This window comes from Elephantulus edwardii, unplaced genomic scaffold (assembly GCF_000299155.1).
Source record: "Elephantulus edwardii isolate Elephantulus edwardi_28Jun2011 unplaced genomic scaffold, EleEdw1.0 scaffold00168, whole genome shotgun sequence".
Taxonomy (NCBI): domain Eukaryota; kingdom Metazoa; phylum Chordata; class Mammalia; order Macroscelidea; family Macroscelididae; genus Elephantulus; species Elephantulus edwardii.
The window spans coordinates 5922317-5931155 of record NW_006399918.1 but is presented as its reverse complement, the minus strand read 5'-3'; positions in this window follow the sequence as shown (position 1 = coordinate 5931155).

The window sequence follows — 8839 nt, the reverse complement described above, 5'->3', positions numbered from 1 at the left end:
CCCACCCCACCACCTCACTGCCTCCCAGAAGAATGACCCTGAGAGCTGCATGACATCCCTTCAGTGGTACGCAGACTCTATTTCCAGGATTACCAGTGTGGTGGGTTCATAACATGACTTCTTGTTTAGTCTTGTCATTAATAAATTGTGCTTCTTTGGCAGTGTCCTCATATGTGAAAAATTTGGACTACAGGATCTCCAGGTTCATTTCCAACTCTACTCTTTTTAGAGTATTACTCTTGGACATTTGAAGGCATCCTTTGTGTCATTTAACTCTCTTGGGCACCTCATGGGTATGGAGTCTTGACATATTCCTTGTGTCACATTTAGCTCTCCTGGGTAACTCATTGGTATGGAGTTTCTCAGAAGCACCTTGCGGTAAACATGCCTCACACTTTCCTCTTGTGTATGCATAGAGAAAATTGGCACACGTGACAGAAAACTTTTTGATATTTTAATTGTGATCTAGGCAATGTTCTGATCTTTGAGAAATGAATAGCAACCATCACCGCTGGGAGGTGCCTTTGATCCAGACTCTCTCCTTATACTTACCATGGTGACTGGAAATCCTCTATCCCATTATGTAAGCAAAGCAGGAACCCCTCTCTGACTGGGCCTAGCTTGTGCCTAGATGGACAAATGAACATATACCCTTTCAAAATCACTCTCTTCTGACTGAATAATAAGGTTTCTCTCTTAGAACAGTGCTGCTCAATGATCTCCATTTCATAGCACCTGTTTTTGTTGTTGTTGTTAAACGCCATCGAGTCGCAGGCGACTCATAGCGACCCTATAAAGGAGAGTCCTTAAGTGCCTTTCATCCTCTCTCCAGGTTCATAGGGTTTCCAGAGGCAAGCTGTTATGGAAGTGGATACCACTCCTCCTTCCAAATAGCATCTATTGAAAAGAATTTATCTTTTTGTGACATCCTGGAACAAATTATCAGCACTATTTATGATATGTGTAGGCTGCACATGGCTGAAGATTTCTTGTGACTGGAGGTGACAATGTTGCCTAGCAACCCTGTGATATGCCATAACACATCAGCTGGGAAACTCTGTTCCCATTTAATGTTTGTGAGGAGCCCCGGTGCATGATTTCCACTATTGCACACTGCAGCTTGAAAAAATTAGGAAAATACATTCTTTCCTCAGAGCACAAACAAAATCACTCACTCACTCATTCACTTACTGCCATTGTGTTGAAGCACTTGTAATTGATCCTCTATTGGATTTTCAGGGTATAAATTGCATGGAAGGAGAGATTGCCATCTTTCTCTCAAGGATCTATAAGTGGATTCCAACCACTCTAGACACTCTGCTTTGGGGTTAGCAGCATAACTCCTTGTGAACTAGATTTCAGTCTTCTATGTCCCTTTCCCCAAGAATCTTTAGGTTCAACTAATCCAACCACATATGATAGAATTGTGGTTATTGAACATACATAGAAACCCTCTAAATAGAAAGAGAGAAACTATCTTTCTGTAGAGAGTAGACTGCTGGGGCACTTTTCAGTCTATATTTCATAAACCAAGTAAAGTGGTGTTTTTGTTTTTCTGACCAAAATGTCCTATATTATTCCATACAACTTCATAAGAGGAAAAAGCTATACTTAGTAACTCTCCCCTTCATAAGAAATTCAGCAGTTCTTCAGATACTTCATGGGAACTAGGGCGATAGCCCAACCATCAAAACAAGAGACCTCAAAAATAGCAGAGCCATTCTTCAGAGTGAATGGGAGAGATGATGGGAGAGATGTCAAAACTATCACAGTTGCATTCTATGGAAATGCCACAGTTTTTCTATCTATTCATTCGCTAACAGGAACTTGGGCTGCTTTCATCTTTTTGCTATTGTGTATAATGCTGCAACAAATATGAGTGTGCATACTTCTGTCTATCTAATGGCTCTGGTTTCTTCAGGGTATATTCCCAGTAATAGGATAGTTGGGGCAAATGGTATTTCTATTTCCAACTTTTTGAGAATGTTTCAGACTATCTTTCATAGCAGTTGTAAAATTTTACACTCTAACCAGCAGTGAATGAAATTTACAACCTCTCCACATCCTCACCAGCATTTATTGTTTGCTGCCCTGCTGAAGTTTGCTATTGTTGCTGGGGTGAGATGGTATCTCATTGTTGTCTTAATTTGTATCTGTCTGATAGATAGGTATTTTGAAAAATCCTTCATGTGTTTTTTTTGTTTGTTTGTTTGTTTTTAGCTATCTGAATTTCTTCTTTGGTAAAGTGTCCATGTTGTGATGGGGTTTTTTGCCTCTCTTTGTTGAGAGACTGGAGTGTTCGATAAACTTTAGATATGAGTCCCTTATCAGATGTATCACTGCCAAATATTTTTCCCAATCTGTGTGAATAATACAGAGCACTGAAAAACAATAAACTTGTAAAACACTACACAACATGGCTGAGTCTGAAAGACATTATGATAAAAAAAATCTCAGTCACAAAAGAACAAATGCTGCATAGTTGTAGTATTAGAACTTTGATCATTGACTTTTCTATTCATTGCATTAGCCCCTGCTGGGGGTATGGTCTCCAGCCACCTCAACTGCAGACACATAGTCTTACAAATTGTCAACAGCTATGGGACCAATGTAACATAGAGCAGTTTCCACATTGTAGAGAGATTGTGAAGGGACTGGCAGACTGTGAAGAGACTGCGGCAAAGTGTAACTAGAGAAACACTGGAGATAGAGATGGAGCCACAGTTAAAGGCTTTGCTTCCAGACAACTGAATGAAGAACTGACTTGTAACTGCTATGAGACAAACTTACCAGACAATTAAGGAAAGCAAAAGCTTATTTGTGCTGCTGAAGTGAATGTAGACTTTCATTTGTTGACTGAGAAGCTGTCTGAACTAATTGAGGAATTGTGTCTTTCTATCAGTCTGCCTTGGGCTGCTGTTCACTAAACCTGGACTTTCACTCTGATATCCTTTGTCTCCTTCACACCCCCCAACCTATCTTCCTAATAAGCCAAACAACAATGAATAAAATCTATGAGTCAATTTTCAACAATACTGGACCCAAAGATTCATAGAAATAGGAGCAGGAGCGTGGGTGGTGGCTTGCCTGACCACATAACTATTTGTTTGGTACTATGGATGATAGATGTGGGACAGTTTTCCTTTATAAAGTGGGTAGAAGGCAGACTAGATACTCTGATGTTGCATCTGTTCCCTTTACAACTGACATCAAAATGAGATGAATATGGGGGAGGGGAGAGCAGGGAAAGAATGAACAGATAATGGGCACTACACTGGAATGAGAGAAGGGGATATCTAAAGAAAATGAATGATGAAACATTATGTGTATGGCAATTTACAGTCTGGAAGAAGGCATGTATTACAAAGTGCATTGGAGACGACAGGAAAATGTGTATTAATGAAGGAATGAAAATTCATTCTTTCTGTAAACTTTCACAAAAATCACAATAAAAAATAAATTAGCGCTCCATTTAAAAAAAACTATGAAGGTTCATCCCAGTTCCTCATGCTAGGCTAAGAGAGCCCTGGGGCTCTAGGTGAAACTCAATCCACATCCACACACCCACAAACACATTATCGGTTTATGCAGACATTAAGTCTCCATTGACATTGTAGAATATCTACAGCTGTTGGGGAGATGATGGCCTTTTGTTCCCTGGTAACAGAGTCCACAGTGACTAGATCTGCTTTGACTCTGTCATCCAGATAATAGTATTTCAAATACCTGACCATAATCATTACTCTAACTTATCCACTGCCTTAATCCCAACACCTTCACCAGATATTCTTGTCTAGGCTAATGCTGTTCATTGTTTGTTGTTGTTGTTATTTGGCATCAAGTTGCTTGTGACTCATAGCAACCCTGTATACAAGTCTCTGAACCCTGCTCTGTCCTGAGGAACACGTACCCCCATTACTCCAGTCACTGAGTCAATCCATCTCATCTAGTGTCTTCCTTTCTTTTTTTTTCAGTTTAGAAATAGTATTTATTTGCAGACATAATTAGTGAGGTCAGCATAATGTCAGGTTGAGATATCATGAGTCCAAATCCAGAACTGGTGTTACCATGAGAAACGGGGAGACAGACAGACAGACAGGGCAGACAGACAAACAGGTGGCTGGGCAGAGGCACACCTCAGACATGCACTGATCTGTGCCATGTACCCAAACGTCACCATGAAGCAAGTCACACTTTGTTTTCTGTTAACTGGTCCAGATGAGTCACATTGACACTGCAATCTGTGAAGTGTCCAAAACCACAATGCTATGGAATGATTGCATGGAACACAACGTGAATGAAGAATAAATAATGTGCAACACAATGTATATGAACTTCATAAGCAAACTAATATTTAAAAAAATAAATACATCAAATTATGGAGAGAATGACAGAAAATGTGACATAGAGACACAATGTTAGAAAATCTTATTGGAAAAATGCACTGACAAATTTGTTAACACAGAGTTATAACAACCTTTAAATAATATTTAAAAAGGACACTCCCTGCCACATGCCCAGGGAGAACATGGAGGTCAGCCTGGGAAGGGAGAAGCAGAGACTGAAGTCACACGGCCACAAACCAAGGAAGCCAGGGACTGGCAGAACCACAGGTGCACACCGGCCTCCCTGGAGCCTCCTGGACAGCATACACCGGTGGACACCATGGCTTGGGGTTTGGGGGGGGGGTGTCTTCCTTTCTTGTACTGTCCCTCCATCTGCTCTAAGCATAATGGCCCTCTTCAAGGATTGGTCTCTACTTGCAACATGCCCAAGTATTTCAGATGGAGCTTCAGAATCCTTGATTTCCAGGAATAGCTTAGTTTCACTCTCTTCAAAATGAACCTGTGGTATATTTAATACTCTTCTCCAGAACCACAACTCAAAGGCATCAATTCTTCTTCTGTCATTATCTAGTTTTCTGATACATAACAAGTAATTACAAAGACCATGACCTAGATCAGAAACTCCTTAGTCTCCAGACTGACATCTTTGCTATTCAGTACTCTGGAGAGGTCTCTGACAGCAGATTTTTTCTAATGCAATTTGTCTGTTGGTTTCCTGGCTGTTGGTACCATGAATGTTGATTGTGGAACCAAGCAAACTGAAGCTGTTGACAATTTCAGTTTCTTCACCATCTATCATGATGCTGCCAACTGGCCCATTAGTGAGAATCTTTGTTTTCCTGATGTTGACTTCAATCTATATAGATGGCTGCAGTCTTTGACCTTCTGCTGCAAACCCCTCAAGTGCTCCTCAGTTTCAGCAAAAAAGATTGTGTCAACTACATAACGCAGGTTGTTTTGGGGTCTTCCTCCAATCCTGATACCATGTAGTCACCTCCAATTCCCTCAAACTGTTACTCATTCAGAAATGTTTGACATAGTTTTGAAAAAACTTGACTTTCAATATTTTACAATTTTGCCTTTCCTGTCATTTTCAATACCCAATATTTTCACATCCCAGTATTTATCCTTTGGTGGAAATTTTCCTAGAACATTACTATTGTGAAAAAAGTATGAAATTTCTAATTTATTATTGGTATTGAATATTAAAAACTCATTTATTAAAGAAGGAACTCTGGAAGTGTTATGTGTTATATGTTGTGTGATAACCAAAAGGCCAGCAGTTTGAATCCACCAGCTGCTCTCAGAGAGAAATATGAGTCACTATGAATCATAACCAATTCAACTGCAGTGTGATTTTTGTTTATTCAAAATGTTGCTAAATTATAGTCTTCTTTCATCTTAAAAAAGTTATAGTATTATATGACTATCCTTATTTTTAAAATAAGAAAACAAAGACTTTGAGAAGGTCCTAAATCCTAATTACAATGACACAGCTATGGCATGGGAAGAGTAATCTTCCAATTTTCTAGCAGACTTTCATCCCATTGCCATCATATCACTTTTCCTTTGGTTCTAATATAAATTGTGCTTGTTTGAAAATTTTCCCATTTCTCTTTCTTCCTTATATTTTTATTGCAAAGTTCACAGCAATTGCCACAGAGGTTAACACATTTGGAATCTTTTCATATTGTTTGGATCATTGCTTACTCAGAACCTAAATTTTTCTTAATGATGTTTTAATTATATGAAAAATTAAAATTAATTTGCATCTTAATTGCATTTTTGCTTTAATTATCTTCACAATTAAAAATGTTTCAGCATGCCTTTTTTATTCGAGTCCTTTTTTGTTTGGTTTTGTGGCACTGCTCCACATGATTTATTTACCCTAACATTTAACAACTTCTGGTCCTGAAATAATTTCATTCTCTTGCTTTTCTTCTTTTTCTAGTAGTGAGGTTTCTTCCACTGCTGGATCTGCTCACTCTAACAGCAAGACTAGTCAGTCCTTTGTGGTTAGGCTAGCAAGCCTTATTCGCATATTCCCACCCACCAACGTGGCCAAGTCAAGGAATGGCTAAGAAAGATATTTTTAATAAACCCTTAACTTCAGAATCATAGTCAGTTCAAAGGCACAAATTACAATAACAATCTGTTGTTGCTATTGTTGTTGATGATGATTGCCATCAGGTTGAGTACAACTCACAGAGATCCTCCAAACAAAAGGCCTGAAGCTTTTCTATAACTATCATCATTTATCAAAGTTCATAGAGTTTCCCGAGGCATGTTGTTTAGGAAGTATATGCCACTCCTGCTTCCAAAACAACAATCTTAGTTTTGGTATTTTCAATTGCTTCATATGCATTGCCAACTCATAGATGATCTTCCACTGGGGTTCCAAGGCTATAAATTACATGGAGAAGTCTTTCCACCCTTCTCCTGCAGACAACTGGTGGATTTGAACCTCCAGAGAGTTCTAGGCTTTGGGTTAAAAGCATAGACTCAGATGGATAACCCAAATGGTGTTCCTCTCTGATAGTTTGAATGCACAAGTGGCTCTGAGGGGAAAAGGATGGGCAATTCCCTTCCATGCAACCTATAATAGAAACACAGCTAAGAATCTGTTCTGATTAGATGGCATTGACTTGAGATACTGAATCTCATATGTTAGGGAAATTTGGACAAGAACTCAGGAAGGTTACAGAAGAATTGATGCTTTTGAATATTGAATATACCATGATTCCTAAAAGAACAAACAAATGTATCTTAGAATAAGTACAGCCAGAGTGGCCCTTGTTGTTTTGTTGTGGTTAGGTCCCATCATTGAGAATCTTCCTCTCTTTCACTTAACCCCTACCTTTCCAAGTATGATGTTTCTCTATAAAGAATAGCCTCGAATAGCCTCTCCTAGCAACATTCCCAAAGGCCAACTTTGCCTACAAGAATAACTCTGGTTGCAATTTTTCCAAGATTTCTGTTTGTTCTTTTGTTGGTTCATGGGATATTCAGTGCTCTCCTCCAATATCACAGCTCAAAGGCATCAATCAGTTCTTCTGTCATCCCCAGTCACTGTTCAACTCACAGAAGCATGGAAAGTAACTGAAAAGACCATGGCTTGAATCAGGTACACTTTAGTCTTCAAACTGAATTCACTGTTTCTCAATAATATGGAGAAGGAACAACTGCTTCTTGATCTATGGGCAGATGCAATAGTCAACAAAGTGTTCTGGAATTCCCATTCTTCTTAATGTCATCCATAATTTATTATGATCTACACATTTTAATGTGTTTGCATAGTCAGTAAAGAAAAATAGGAGACTATCAAAACCCCTTTCACCTCTAAACTTTACCAAAGCCTTACTCGTCATGTCCCTAGTAAGGTGCTACCATAATTACATTAATTGTCTTTTATTTCATTTCTGTTGCAAGTTATTACAAACAGTTAATGTATTTGGGGGCTAACTACAAATTTGGATTAGAATACACATAGTAGCACCTCTGAAGAAAATCCTGGACATAGACTCCTAAAGAATAAGACAAAGAAAATTCTACTCTGACACACATAGACTTGTCATTAGTCAAAATCATCTCAATGGTAGTTAACTAATTTATTAAGCTGCTGCTTTGCATCATGACATTTTTCCTCTTTCAAGTCACCCTTGCGTGTTTCAGCTTAGCTGCAGTTCTATCAGAAATCTTTCTCTTATCTTCCTTAGCATGTGTTAGATGCCCCTGTGGCTTTTAAGTTGTTCTTGTGTATCACCAAACCAATCTGACACTTAACAAGCCTATAAGTCAGAAGAGAATTGCCTCACAGGATTTCTTGGGCTGTATTCTTTCTGGGAACAGATAACTAGATCTTTTCTTCCACAGAACAAACTAGCAGGTTACAAACACTGATCTTGTTATGAATTCCACTTGGTCATGGTGAATTATTTCTTTGATGTATCCTTGGATTCTATTGGTCAGTATTTTATTCAATATTTTTTGCATCTCAGTTCATAAGAGATAGTTGCAAATAGAGATACCATTTGACCCAGCAATTCCACTACTGGGACTATACCCTAAAGAGACCATAAACGACATCCAAGAAGATATATGTATACCCATGTTTATTGCGGATTTGTTTATGATAGCAAGGAGTTGAAACAACCTAAGTGTCCATCAACAAATGAATGGGTAGAGAAGCTGTGCTATATTAACATAATGGAATACTATTCTGCATTAAAAACAAGGAACTCATGCAGTATTATTCAAAATGGGTGACCCTGGAGAACATGATGCTGAGTGAAATATCTCAGTCACAAAGGGACAAATGCTATATGGTAAAAAGAAAAAAAAGAAAATTCTATATGGTGCCACTGTTGTAGAATGAGGCTGACATGGGGTGGGGGTAAGACTAAGAAAAACTGGATAAATTATGTTTACTGCATTGAAGTCTATGAGGGAGAGAATAGTTTAAAAGTATTATATTTTAAGGCATTTTGTTTATC